This window comes from Lolium rigidum, chromosome 3 (genome assembly GCF_022539505.1).
Source record: "Lolium rigidum isolate FL_2022 chromosome 3, APGP_CSIRO_Lrig_0.1, whole genome shotgun sequence".
NCBI lineage: Eukaryota > Viridiplantae > Streptophyta > Magnoliopsida > Poales > Poaceae > Lolium > Lolium rigidum.
This window is the reverse complement of record NC_061510.1, coordinates 42,588,423-42,603,236: the sequence shown is the minus strand read 5'-3', so window position 1 is coordinate 42,603,236 and position 14,814 is coordinate 42,588,423.

Sequence of the window (14,814 nt, the reverse complement as noted above, 5' to 3'; positions counted from 1 at the left end):
GCTCCCCGTGTGATGAGACTCATCAAGTGCAGGCAGCCGATCTGATAAGATCATGCTGCGAATTAAAAGGTGTACGATGGAGCTGTTCCCGTTTCTCTACCCTCGTGATTCTTGAGACAGCACTGCACGGCGGAGCAGAGCGGAGCCTGCCGGAATAAAGGCCGATACCGGAACTTGATGTTGGGAGGATGTATCCCGTGATTCCTTGCCGAAGTTGTACCGCTCCCGTTTTCCATAGTACGGACGGAACACACATGGTGCACGCCTCCCCCCCGCCCCCCCTTTTTTTGGTCGTCCTCCCAGGGCGGCTCGGGGAACCCTAGCGTGCCGCCGCCGGCCCCCCCACCCCTGCTCCCTCCCTCCGCCACCAGAGGAGTCCGTCGGGCGAAGCCCGCGCTGGAGAACGGCAGTGGCGGGGCTCCTCTCGCGCGTGACAGCCTACGCCTGCGGCGGGAGCCCGCAGTGGTGGGAGGCCCGTCATCAGTGGCTCCGGCCGGCGTTTCGGCGGTCTAGCTTGGCGTTCCCCTCCGCATCCCCGGTGGTCCAAGCAGCGCGGCAGCGGGCGGAGCTCCAGTTCCTCCCAGATGTGGCGGCGTCGACGGCGTCTCCTTGCGACTGTCCGGCGAGGCTGAGCGGGGTGGCAGCCCCTCTCCCTTTCTTCCTCCTCTACGGGTGGTGGTCAGCCAGCTGGTGGTTGCTTCGTCGCGGCGGCGTCCTGAGGTGTTAGATCTAACCGTGGCGGGCTTGGTTCGATCTGGCCCATTGGCTCCTGCCGGCGGTGAGGTTGGTGGTCCTACGTGGTGTGGCGTCGTCGCCACGCGGGAAGTGCTTGGGCCAGTGGTTTGCAGACCGGCGGTGATGTGGCTCTCCCTCATCTCCGTCCGGCAACGTGTGAGTGCGGAGGTTCGGCAGCTCCGAGCGAAAGCTAACGGTGCGGCAGCTGCAGATGTCGCTATCCTCTTGGGGGGCGTCATGGAGCCTTCGACCTCCTCCGCTCCCGGGGCATAGTTTTCGGGTGAAAGCCTAGGCACTGCTGCGCAGGGCTGGACAATGGCGTCGACCCACGTCGCTTCCCTCTTGGGGGCGTCGTCTCGAAGACTTTGTTCCCCAGCGTGCTTTCCTGAGGCTGGACTTGCACGACATCGCGGCGGGTGGCCGGCGTGTGAGGTCCGTGTGGTGGCTTGCGTGGCAACAATGGCGGTGTTGGGCAATGGTCTGGTAGCGTCAAGACCTTGGCTTCAGCGCGTCTGAGTTTCTTCATCTTGTGCTTCACTTGCGGTGGAGTCGGAGCTGCTATGTTTTATCGAGTTTTCATTTGAGCGGTGTACGATGACCTGAAGGGTGGCCTTGTGGCGATGATCTTCCTCGGCGTAGGTTTTGCGCTTATACTCTTCGGAGCTCCTCATCTGAGTCGCAGCTGCTTGTTGCTCGGCGAGGAGTCACTTGTTTGGCGTTGGCCGGCTTGAACTCCACGGTGCCGCTTCGGTGAGGTCTTGCTGATTGGTTCTTCGGTGAAGTCGGAGACGTTGAAGAGTGATGACAATGAAGGTCAACCACGACGACTTCTCCCTTCGATGGCCCATGTATCTTATGTGAGTTGCCAGGGTGGCTCTGTGTCTCCGGCGGCGGTCGTGCTCCATGACGGTCGTAGGGGCACTTGTTTCGGTTTTCGGCCGGTTTCCTGCTAATAAACTGGCTAATTTATGTACTTCTGCTTTATTAATAAAAATGGTAAGTATTTTGCCTCGTTTTTTAAAATTCCTTTTTGTTGAACGAACGAGTACTCTCGTATTAACTACAGGCGACCATTGTTCTCTCAAGTACAGCATGCAAATAATACATGGATGCTACCTATTTGCAGGGCCGTACCTCAGAAATCAGGGTCCTCAGCAAAATTTAAACTTAGGCCTCACAATAAAAATCAACAATTATAACAATTTTTGTTAAGAGCAAGAGTAGCCAAAATTTCTCTTAAAGAATTTTATAGTCCTTACGGTTCATATTAATTGACTTCACTTTATCTAAATTTCTATACATTTAGTTAAGTTTTAGTCTACATACATGTGTATCTAGATAAAATGGAGTCTGCAAGTGTTCCATTTAGTCTCCTCCGCTTAATCAAGGCAGGCTAAAATATTAGTTGGAACAATGAGAGAGTAAATGTGCGTGTGCGACGGAGAATATAAAGCTGAGAAAACGAATAAGCCTTACACAGATACTCACTAATCAAGATCATTAGTAGTACCACTAGCAGTAATTTTTATAAAATTGGAAACCCTAATATGTGGAGACCCTGTACGGTTACACATGTGTCTCATACGGGCCTGCCTATTTGTTGTAAGGTTATCTCATGCAGCCCGACCAAAATAAATCGAGATTGAAATTCAGTATAATGCATAAAGTACAAACTACAATGATGCGTTCTGTGTTGCCCTAAAAGTTGTTCCATGGCTGTTTGTAAGGACGGAAGAACGTATTATTTGATGGAGGTAGAGACCTACCCAACTACTACAGAGTTTTATTCTATCTTGGCAAAAAAAAAAAATTAACAGAGCGAGGGGTCTAGAAGACCTCAGAGGAACAACTTTCATATAATGCGTGGCAGGTACAAATTACAAGGAGATCCTTTTTATCACTCGCTCTAAAGAACCTAATATTTGAGAATAAAGTCTCCAATTTTACAAAAAAACACCCTAGCAGAAAAAATAAAAAGCAATCTGGTCCCTGGGCGTCTCTGCCACAAATCGCCCGCGTCCTCGAGGCGCCTCCGCCGAGGATCAAGGGCAGGTTGCTCAAGCACCTCCTTCCGATGAGGAACCGCATCCACTTGACGCGTCCAAGACACCGGGGATGAACCACTTGGGTGCCGAAGACGCGTTGAGCACCAGTGATCGATTCGGAGAAGAGCCTCCGCACCGGAGGTTGAAGATATGCCGCCTTTCCGGCAGAAGATCACAGAGGTGAGGTTACCTCTTACGTGGTTGAGCTCATTGTTACAGCACCACCTCCAGAACTCCGCAGATCTGCAAAGACCATCAACAGATCGAAGCTTCTCTTGTCGGCCACCACCTCGGTGACAAGAAAAAAGAAGAAATCCAATCTGGCCGCCTTTATCTGGAGAGCTCCAAGCGAGCTTTATTGGAGGATTCAGATGCAGTTCCTCCTCCCACCTCCATCTCCTTCCACAGGAGCACCATGAGAAGCTGCACCACCACCAACCGCAACCAGAAGCAGCTCAGAAGCCTCGGCGACAAAATCCCCATTGGCATCTCAACATTCTCCACAAGGGTAAAGGCTAGACCTAACTCCGACGAAGACTTACTGAAAGAGCATCTCTCATATTATGTTTTGTGTGTTTGATGTCAATGTATGTGATACAATTATGTTTGTTTAAGTGGTACATGGATTATATAGATACATATATATGTGTGATGGATGTTGTAAGTCGTGTCAAAAAGAAGCTGTAACAGGATCACCAGGCCGGATAATCCGGGCCGGATAATCCGGGCCGGATATTTCCAAAATATCCGGCCCCCAGTTTTCGGCTAAGGACTTGAGGATTTGTGGCTCAGTATACCCTGGACATGGGACGGAGATTTGCCCGGATATTTGCCCGGATTTGCCACAAGACCGGATATTCCGGGCCGGATATTTCCAAAATATCCGGGGCCCTCGAAATCGGCTAAGGACCTAAGGAAAAGCAGCTCTGGACAGGGGCCGGACATTTGGTCGGATATTTGGCCGGATTTTCCCCGGAGCCGGATTTTCGGGGGGGGCGGATTATCCGGCCCTTACTTAGGCCGGATTATCCGCCCCCCCCCGAAGCCCCAACGGCTGGAAATTGGAAGGGGTATTTATACCCCCTTCTTCTACCTTTCTCCTTGCTCAATCATTGCACAAAAATCTGCCAAGTCTTCACCTCCATTAGAGCCACCTCAAGAACACAAGATTTGCAAGATCTCCTTCCTCCCCCAACCAAAGCTCTTGATCTTTGGAGATTCGAAGGAGAAGACACCGATCTACATCCTCACCGAAGCGTTTTTCATTTCCCCCTTATTTGTTTAAGGGCCCTCTTGTTCCTTTTGGTTCCCTAGTTGATTGTTGTTGATGTGTTGTTGTTGTTGATTGTTGTATTGTTACAGATTTGGGAGCCTCCAATTCGGTTGTGGATGTGTGCCCCAAGAACCTTGTAAAGGCCCGGTTTCCGCCTCGAGGAAATCCCTTAGTGGAAGTGGGCTAGGCCTTCGTGGCGTTGCCCATAGGAGATCCGAGTGAAGCCTTCGTGGCTCGTTGGTTTGTCTTTCGTAGCAACCACACTCCTCCAAACGTAGACGTACCTTCTTGCAAAGGAAGGGAACTACGGGAATCATCTCCGTGTCTCCGCGTGCTCCACTCTCGGTTACCTCTATCCTATTCTATCTCCTATATATTGCGTAGCTATATCTTGCTAGGTTGGTTACCTTGTCATATAGGTAAATTCACTTAGTTGCATATCTAGAGAATTTACCTTTGTGTCAAGCCTAAATTGAAAAAAGAACTAAAAATTTGTTAGCACCTATTCACCCCCCTCTAGGTGCGGCATACGATCCTTTCACTTACTGCAAGGACGAGATGTCGCCTAGAGGGGGGGTGAATAGGCGTTTTAAAACTCTTACGGATTTGGCTTGTAAGAATGCAGAATTAAACTAACGTTTATTTCACAAGCACAAACCCTAAATATGCAAGGGTCAACTAAGTGCAAAAACAACAACTAGAGCTAAGCAAGATAGACACAAGATATATATATGAACAACAAGTGATAACAAGATATAATAGATACTCCAAGCTTGATGGCTATCACAAGGAAAGTAAACTCGGGTATAGAAATAACCGAGGCTTCTGAGCTGCTTCTGGTTGCGGTTCGGAATAAAGCCGAAGGATTCATGAGGCTACCGGATGAAGATCATGAAGTCATGTATGGAAGACTTCTCACCGTTGCCGATTCCTTCCGGTTGGTTGGTGCCACCCACATCAATGACACTTGGATCAAGGAGAAGTACATCGATTGCATGATGCCGTTTGAACCCATTGATGTCAAGACTCTTGTCGGTAGAGAATGCTATCCCTCTCTCACTTCTCAACAAGTCGTGCACGAGATGCAAGCTCTCAAGGTGCTTGAGCAAAACTCTCATGATTCTCGCAATCGAGCTCTTGGGATGTCAAAAGGGTCCAACCTTGCCTTGGTGGTCAACTCCAGTTGAAGAAGTGATTCCTCAAGAATCTTATAGGGCATCTTGGAGTATGTCCTATCCGGAAGACTTGGAACACCACTACCATGACCACATGGCATTCCATGCTAACACCTTTTGGGTTGACCCATCCAAGGCCAAGGAAGACAACATCAAGAGAAAGAACTCAAGGGGGTTCACAAGTTCGGGCCCAAGGACAAGATCTCGATACAATTGTGATGACAAGCGCCATTTCATTGCCGAGTGCCCCTATGAGAATAGGGAGACTCATGGTGGAAGGCTCATCCCCAAGGACAAGAGCAAAGACTCAAAGGGCAAGTATTCAAAGCCCCCCAACAAGAAATTCTACAACAAGAGCAAGAAGGGCAAACGGCCCTCAAGGATTGTGCTAGTGACTAAAGAAGAATATTCTTCCGATGAAGTTGAAAGTTCTAGTGATGATGAAGAAGAAATCTCAAAGGAAGTAGCCCCCATTGTCACTACCAACATTCGCTCTTCCTCTCTCTTTGATTCACCCAATGAGAATCCTCAAATCAAGAATGCACATTGCTTCATGGCAAGGTCCTCCTTGGACACATCAATTGTGTTATCAACTCAAGAAGAGTATACCTCCGGAGATGATGATGTTGATGATGAAGAAGATGCAACCTCAAATGGTTTGGTTGCCCTTGCCTCCCTCTCCTCTAACTCTTCATCAACAAGTGAATCTCCCAATGAGGTCATTCATGTGGAGGAAGAAAGTTGCCTCATGGCTAAATCTTCCGAGGTATCATCTCCTAACCCCTCTACGCCTAACATTTCAAATGATCTAGGGGTTGATCTTGCTAGTCTAAAAGTGAAACAAGAAATGCTAGAGTTTGATGATTTCATTCTTAACCTACAAGGTAATACTAAAAAGCATGTCTCAAATCTCATGGTTCGTATGGCTCAACTAAATGGTACTCTTGAGAAAAAGTGCCAAATAGAGAGAGAAGACTCTCTTGAAATACATGCTCTTAAAAATGCTCTTGAGGAAAGTCAAGAAACTATAGCTTCTCTTGAAGAGAGGCTAGAAAATCTTGAAGAGCCTCAAGATAAAATTAACAAGCTCACAAAAGCTAGAGATCTCGCTAGAGCTAAGACTAAAGTGCTTTCAAAGGAAAAGGCCAAATTTGGTGTTGATCATGAGAAACTTGTTAAAGATCTAGATGAACTAGATAAGGCACACAAAGCCTTGAAGAGTGAATACTCTCTCCTCTCCAAGTCTTATGAGCAACTTCAAATTAGGCTCGCTTCATATGACATACCTAGCACCTCTACTACTTCATGTGATCATGCAAATATTATTGAGGAAAATGCTAGGTTGAAGGATGAACTTGCTAAGGCCTCCTCTCCCCAAAGTAAACTTTCCTTGGATGATCTTTTGAGTAAGCAAAGATCAAACAATGGGAAGGAGGGCCTTGGCTATAATGCCAAGGCAAAGAAGGCAAACAAGCAAAAGGCCAAGCCCGCACAAGAGAAGAAGAAAGCCATCACTAATGGTGAAGCCTCCAAGGGCAAAACCATAAATGATGATGATGCGGGAATTGCTAACCCTCACTATGTTTTATTTAAAGATTATTATGGTGATGTTTATGCTAAATATGTTGGCCCATATGATGGTTATGTTGCTTGGTCTATTTGGGTCCCAAAGACCCTTGTTGCTAACAAAAGAGGACCCATTGAGAAATGGGTACCTAAATCCAAGAATTGATCTCATGTAGGACTATGCCGCCGGAGGTTCAAAATGGGTACTTGATAGTGGATGTACAAGTCATATGATCGGCGGCAAGAACCTCGTCAAGGAGTTGAGGCCTAACATAAACAATATCACCGTCTCCTTTGGCGATAATTCTACATCCGAGGTATTGGGTTTTGGCAAGGTTGTGGTTGCACACAACATTACTCTTGTGGATGTCATTCTTGCCAAAACCCTTGGTTACAATTTACTTTCCGTCTCCGCCCTTGGCAAGATGGGTTTCGCCGTATTTATTGATAAAGATATTGTGGTCCTCTTGTGGAGCAAGACTCTAAAAGTCGCTTTCATTGGGTATCGCGAACACAACTTGTATGTGGTGGACTTTTCGGGGAACACCACGGCAAGTGCGATGTGCCTATTCGGAAAGGCGGATGTGGGTTGGTTGTGGCATCGCCGCTTGGCCCATGTCAACATGAGAACTTTGCGAAGTCTTCACAAGGGGAACCATATTGTGGGACTAATGGAAAATGTGTCTTTTGCCAAAGATCATGTTTGTAGGGCTTGTGTTGAAGGCAAAATGCATGACTCTCCGCATCCAAGCAAGACTATCATCTCTTCCAAGAGGATCTTGGAGCTCCTTCATGTGGATCTCTTTGGTCCCGTCTGACAAGGGATTAACTTGTCAATGCCTATGGATTGTAGGCTAGGGTTTAGTTAGAAGTAGAGGGCAAGTAGATCTCGAAGGTTTCAGCCGAAAAGTACTCGACGATTATGAAAACTAGGGTTTGCAGACAATGATTCGATGATCTCCTCGTCCCTCGACTCCCCCTTTATATAAGAGGTGGAGCCGAGGGTTTCGTTTTGTACAAGTTACACAGTCCGGGACGGTTTCTAACTCATCCCGCCAGATTTACAAACAACACTTCCTATTACAATTCTACTTTCCTTAATATATCTTGGGCTCTCGAACCTTCTTATTCTTTGGGTAGTGGGCCTTCATTAAACCCCGGGTACCATCTTTGGCAGGCCCATTCGGGATGCCTATGTCGATAGCCCCGAGATTTTGCTTGAATCGTAGAGTCAGGGAAAATCTCGACTGTTTATTTTTATTCGACAATTTAACCTTTTCTATATTTCTTTATATAAATTTCTATATTGTACAGGGATATTGGTAGTTGGGGCTAGTTCATCCGACGGATCGGGTACTAGTTAACCTGCTCTAGTGGCAATCCGCAAAAACCTACTTCAAGATCACGTCCCCGGACATGATCTCGGGATATCGGTGTAAACTTCGACGAGTGCCGCTTAAGGTCTTACCATTCTGTCGAGTCCCGGTCAAATTTATCGAATACCTAACGCGTCCGTTAGGATTTTTCTTCGTATCCGTTGATACGGATAAAAGTAGCAGAGCGCGAGTCTTCGGCGATGCCACGCCCAGCGAGAATGGATCCGGGGTCTTACCTTCGCAAATTTGCGGCATTCGGAAATTGATCGCGACTTTGGCGTTCTGAGAATATATTGTCGAGTGCTTTTCCGGCTGTTGGAATGGCACATTTTAGCGAGTCAAATATGACATATTAATCTCCCGATGGGAGTATATGCAGAGTTAATTATAACTCGAAATATACCCTCTTGCTTTTCTATCTTTCTTTCTTTTTCCTTTTTAAATTTCATCGGGCACGCGAACGGCGTTCCCGATGGGAGTAGCTCCCGAGGCTACAGCCAAGAACTTGTGCTTGGTTGTAGGCTCAACATTTTAGTCCACCTTGTCGCTATATTGCCATTACTTCCCGATATTCTCTCTTTTCTTTCTTCTTCTTTTTATATCTCGGGTGCGCGAACAGCGCCCCGATGGGAGTAGCCCCCGAGGCTACAGCCAAGAACTTGTGCTTGGTTGTAGGCTCCCACAATTTCTATATTTGCCATAGTCGAAATTTTACTTTTATCGAAGTAGCCCCCGAGCATTTGGGCAAAAACTTGTTTCCGACCAAAGGCTCCCGAAGTATTCAAATAACTTCTCCTCGTCGCCATTCTCCTTTTATTTTTCTTGTCGACATATTTTCCTTTGTCAAATTCTCTTCAGCTCTATTAATAGTCGAAATGTTTCGCCTTGTGGGTCCATTGTTCCCACCACGTTGACACGTCGTGCAAGTGGGGGACACACGTCCTCCGCTTTTCCCGGCGCACGTTCGCAGCGCCTGTTCCATTCCATCTCCATAAAAATACCTTTTTACCCTCTTATCTACCTGGATCTCTTTTCACCACACGATTTCTTCATCCGACGGTTCATTACTTCTCCCGAAGCCTATATAAACCTTTCTTCAACCTCCGTCCACTCCTTCGCTTGCGCCGCACATCCGCTCCCCTCTCGCGAAAACTCCCCTGCGCCCATCTCTTCTCGATCTTCTCGCGCACACGAACATTGCTTCTTCAGCGTCGTTGATACCACCACGCACGCACCTCACTCGCCATAGCACTCCGTAATCCACGATGGCTGCTGAAGATCTTGAGTGGGAGAGATCTAAAATCTCCAACCAGGATGTCAACCTCGATGAAAAGGCTTGGCCTCATGAAGAAGGAAGACGCCATCCGCTTCCCAGCCGAAGAAAGCTACCCCAACCCTCCAATGGAGTACCGGGTTAGTTTCGTTGATCATCTCATCCGCGGCCTTTCTACCCCAATCCACGATTTCCTCCGCGGTCTTCTCTTTGTCTATGGGATTCAGCTTGCACCGACTGACCCCCAATTCCATCCTTCATATTTCTATTTTTATCACACTTTGCGAATGCTTCCTTGGAGTCGCTCCTAATTGGGCTCTTTGGAAGCGCATTTTCTGCCTTCGCCGCAATGGCGCTCACAACGCCACCTACAACATAGGTGGTGTAGTTATCTGTGAACCGAACCGACGTCGATTATTTCGACGTCAAATTTCCTGACTCTGTCCAAGGATGGCGCAAAAGGTGGCTCTATATACACGAAGAGAGTGCCAATTCCGTGGAACACAACATAGTTCCTTTCGACGGAAACGCAAAAATTCAACGCCGCTACTCCTGGGATGCTGAAGCTTCCGAAGAAGAGAAGAAGGCGACAGAAGCTCTTATGTCTCGTATTCATCAGCTCCAAAATACTCGAGGCAAAGAGTTATCTGGTGTCCAAATCACCGCCTATTTTCTTAGGATTAGAGTGCAGCCTCTTCGGGCTCGCAAAAATCCCCTTTGGACGTATTCTGGTGCCAATGACGCCAATAGGCTCTCCAGTGATCTTTCTGTGAAGTACTTGGAGAAGCTTATTCGAAGAATCACCTCGCTGAGCAAGAGGGATCCTATTCCTTCCTCTTGTCGCGTGGAGCCTATTTTGCCGCTATTTTCCTGCAGAATCATCCTACTATGGCTTCCCTTCCTCCTCTTCCTGAGGATGGAGAAGTCGAAGAAATGGGCATTGTCACTGACGACAATCAAGAAGCTCCATCCTTTGTGAATGATCCCGTGGATTCTCGAAAATCTGCGGGATCTTCCGAAGACACTACGTCGGTCCAATCTCCTCCTCCCGCCGTTTCTCCACAGAAGAAAAGGAAGAGGAGTAATGCCGAAGATTCCGGCACATCCAAAGCCGAAGAAGTTATTCCTTCTCATCCGAAGGCAGCTTATGATCCTTATATTGAATCCCTCGCCAGCTCGTAAGTTTACCTTGATTTCCCCTTATTTCTGTAGTCGAAGTTTTTCCTTGTCTTGCTTTTTATGCTATTTGATCCTCACTCGCAGTGATGACGAGGAAGAAGTACCAACTCGTGACGTAGCTCCTCGGACGAGCACGTCACATACTTTAGTTATTTCGGAGAAGCCCGTTGAAGGAGAAGAATCGTCGCCTCCTCAACAAAATGTTGATACATCTACTCCTCCTTCGAGCCCCCTTGTCCCTTCACCAAAAAGGGCAAGGGTTGAAATGATCATTGAGCCTCCCCCTCAATTGAGCAGCTCTTCGTCGCAGCTCTTGGATGATGTAAGTTTGTCGACATCTATATTTTCCTCTATTTTGCTGTTTATGCCCTTACTTTTTTTTAATGTCGATGTTTTCTCCTTCGATTCTTCTTCTTTGACAGCCTATGATCAAAGATCTTATCCGCATCGGGTCCCAATTTATTGGGTACCGCGAGTATGCCAGCAGAGCCGAAGGTAATAACCTTTATATTTACCGTTCTTCCTGAATTTTGCTCCTTTTTGTTTGTCGCGATTTTTTGATCTTTCTTTCCCCTTTTTTATCTTGATAGAAAAACTTGCAGAGGCCAACAAACGTGCTGACGCACTTGCTCACAAACTAGAGCAAAGTGAGGCGGCTCGCGAGAAAGCCGAACTTGTCGCTAGCGAAGCTAAAGCCGAGGCTGATGATGCCAAAGCAAGGGCTGCTAGTGTCGAGGAACTGCAGAGAAGACTTAAAGATGCTCGAATCTGCTTTAGACGAGCAGAAAGCTGCACAAGCTGCTCGTGAGCAAGGGATCCTCAAGCGTCTGAAGTCGCAAAGTCGACGTACTCTGAGTAATATCATCAATCCCTTCTATTTTATTGTACTTCCTGTTTCTTGGTTTTTGACTAATGTTTTGTCTCGTGTGGCAGCCCAAACAGACCAGGATTTTGATCTGGATAACCCCGTCAATGACCCTCTCCTCGACGCACTTTCTCTTCGGAGTTTCATGGGCGCGAAATTCGTGAAGGCGTGGCAAATGCCAGTGCAGGTTTGTCGGCGTTGTTCCCCTACTTCTTCCCGAAGAAAGAGGAACCTTCGACTTTCCTTGCCCTTGCCAAGCTTTTCAATTCATCAGAAGACCTTGGACTGAAGATGCGTCATGAAAATATGAAGGTTGCTGTCGAAAATACCGTTGCCCCGGTTGCCGACAGCCAACGGACTCTTGATCGGACGAAGGTTGGCGACACCGATCGATAGAACGATCGAGATGGAAGTCGCTGATTAAGGCGGCCAAGCCCAACACGAAGAAGATCTTGGCATATCTCGGGATCAAGCCGTCTTCGACTCCTAGCTCATCGAGGCCGGAGGTCTAGTTGCATGCCTCCTTGTTTTTTCTTTCTGTTTCTTTTGCCCTTGTCGCCATTTTAGCCTTGGCGACAATTATTCTGTTAGTCCTTCTGGAGAACTTCCTTTTGTAATGTCCATGTAAATTTTCTAGAAAGTAATGAAATTCCTCTTCGTGCTTTTCATTGATCCTGGGCCTTTCTTTTCCAGTTAATATTTGATAATTACTCGACCACTCCTTGCTCTGTCGCTGCTTCACCTGCATCTTCCTTCTCGAAGAAAGTACTAATCGACCATAATCTCCTCGAAAGTTCGTCAAGCAAACATTTGTCGGAAGATTTGCAAGAACTTCGACAACAACTTCAATCTATGAAGAAACAAACTTTGGCCATGATGGAACAATCTCGGAAAGCATCTGAACGAGAACAACTTGCTCTTCAACAAGCCCAAGAAGCTATGGCTGCTAAGGATGTCATCTGTATTGGAAGCAAAAGGAGCCACGACCCGAGAAAATAGTATGCTTGAGCTGATGCTGGAAGCTAGCACAGATATGTTAGGTACGTTTTTGCGATCTTAAGATGCCTTCTCTTTATTTTGCTGTGCCTTTCTTCCAATTTCTTGCCCTGTCACTTTAACAGGCTCAATTCTTGATTCTGCTGCCGAAGATCAGAGAGTAAATGAGAGAACAAATCTTCTTGTCAATCTTTCCCTTAATCATGGCTGTTTGTTCTGGGCCACTCCTGAACGAACCCAACAGATTGTTAGGTTCCAAGATCGTGCTTGCCAAGTGCGCGACTTTCTCAATTTTTGCACGGCGACATTAACCCTTGTCTATAGGAATTTATTTCCTCGAAACGAGGTTCCAAAAACTCTGCCTGAATTATTAGAGGTATTCAGAGATGCTCCCCGCATTCATAACTTTGTGCGGGCTCAACTCTCTGCTAGAGCGAGATTCGCCATGATTATGATAAACATCTGTTATCCAAAGTTAGACCTGACGAAGATTGTTGCTGGTTGCCTGGCCAAGAAAACTCGTCGGAAAAATGATATTGACTCAATTGATGCTATGGTAGCTCCCGTGGCCGAATCGATGATAGATGAACTTCTTCGGATGGACTCGGAGTTCTTTATCAAGGGTTCTTATGCTGAACATAAAACAACCAGAGGCCTGTCCGTAGATAGTATCTTGGGGTTTAACTGATTTGTATTATATTGGACCTTGTATCTTATTCCTCTTTTTTACTTCCGAAGGAATTTATTGTATATTGCCGAAGCCCTCTATATTGTTGAAGCCCCCGAGCCTAACTGGGCGAAGGTTGTACTATTTTTTCCTCCTTGAAATCTATCTTTCCTGTTGTAATAAGACATCCTTGTTTTTCCCTTGGATGGATTGCCAGTCTTCGAGTATCTTTGATGTCGAAATTCTAAATTTGTATTTGCGAGGTTCTTAAACCAAAGCACTTAAGATTTTTGATGTGTACACTATATTTATGATTGTTGGCTTCTGTTTTTTATATTTGGCGAGGTATTAACGTACCAAGGCGAAATATTTCAATGAATCTATATTGTATGTATTTTGAGACTTAGGCGTTGAGCCCCCGAGCGTGTCGAAAAATAAGAAGTATATCTCCACTATCTTTATTATATTGCAGCACCACGAGCCCGCCTCATTAAAAACCTTTTCCGGCCCCACTCGGTGCCCCGAAAAGGAAAAAGAGTGCGTCTGAAAACTCGTGGGCGTTTCAGGACATTGAAGTTTTACAAGGACTATATTTTAGCTCTAGGCGTAGAACCGCCTGAGTTGCGCCACGTTCCAGGGGTTTTGCTCCTCCACCCTCGTCTTCTTGTCCTTTATCATGTATGCTCCTCCTCCGATTACTTCCGTGACGATATAGGGACCAAGCCATGGTGACTCGAGTTTTTCATGACTTTTGCGTGAGCCGAAGAACTAAGTCTCCCACTTGGAAGGATCTTGGCCGCAAACGTCGGCTGTGGTAATTCTTCAAGTCCTATTGATATTTGGTGACCCTTGATAATACTTCGTCTCGAGCTTCGTCGAGTGCGTCTACGTCGTCTTCCAATGCTGTCCTTGAAGCTTCTTCATCATACGCTGTGACTCCTCGGGGAGTCGTGCTCTATTTCTATTGGTAGTATCGCCTCCGCGCCATGGACCGAAAAATGGGGTTTCTTGTGTCGCCGTATTTGGTGTTGTTCGGATGCTCCACAACACACTTGGTAGTTCTTCAGGCCAGGTATGTCGAGCTTTTTCTAGTGGTCCCAACAGCGTTTCTTGATGCCATTGCGAGATAATGCCATTGGCTTTCTCGACCTGCCCGTTGGTTTGAGGATGTGCAACTGACGCAAAGTGCAGCTTGTTACCCACTTCTTTGCACTAATCTTTGAATTCGTTGGATGTAAAGTTACTTCCATTGTCCGTGACGATGCTATGAGGCACTACAAATCTGAAGACGAGGCCTTTTATGAATTTTATCGCGGATGCTCCATCGCGCGAATTTATCGGCTTCGCTTCTATCCACTTTGTAAATTTGTCGACAGCCTACTAGCATGTATTCCTTTCCTCCCGGCCATGATTTTTGTAACTTGCCCACCATATCGAGTCCCCATTGTGCAAAGGGCCACGACAAAGGTATTGGTGCTAGTTACGCTGCTGGAGAGTGAGGTTTTGCGGCGAACCTTTGACACGCATCGCAAGTCCTTACTATTTCTTTGGCGTCCTCGATTGCTCGTCAACCAAGAGAATCCTGCCCGGAAAACCTTGGCTGCGATGGCTCGACTACTCGCGTGGTGGCCGCATATTCCTTCGTGCACATCCTTCGAATTACT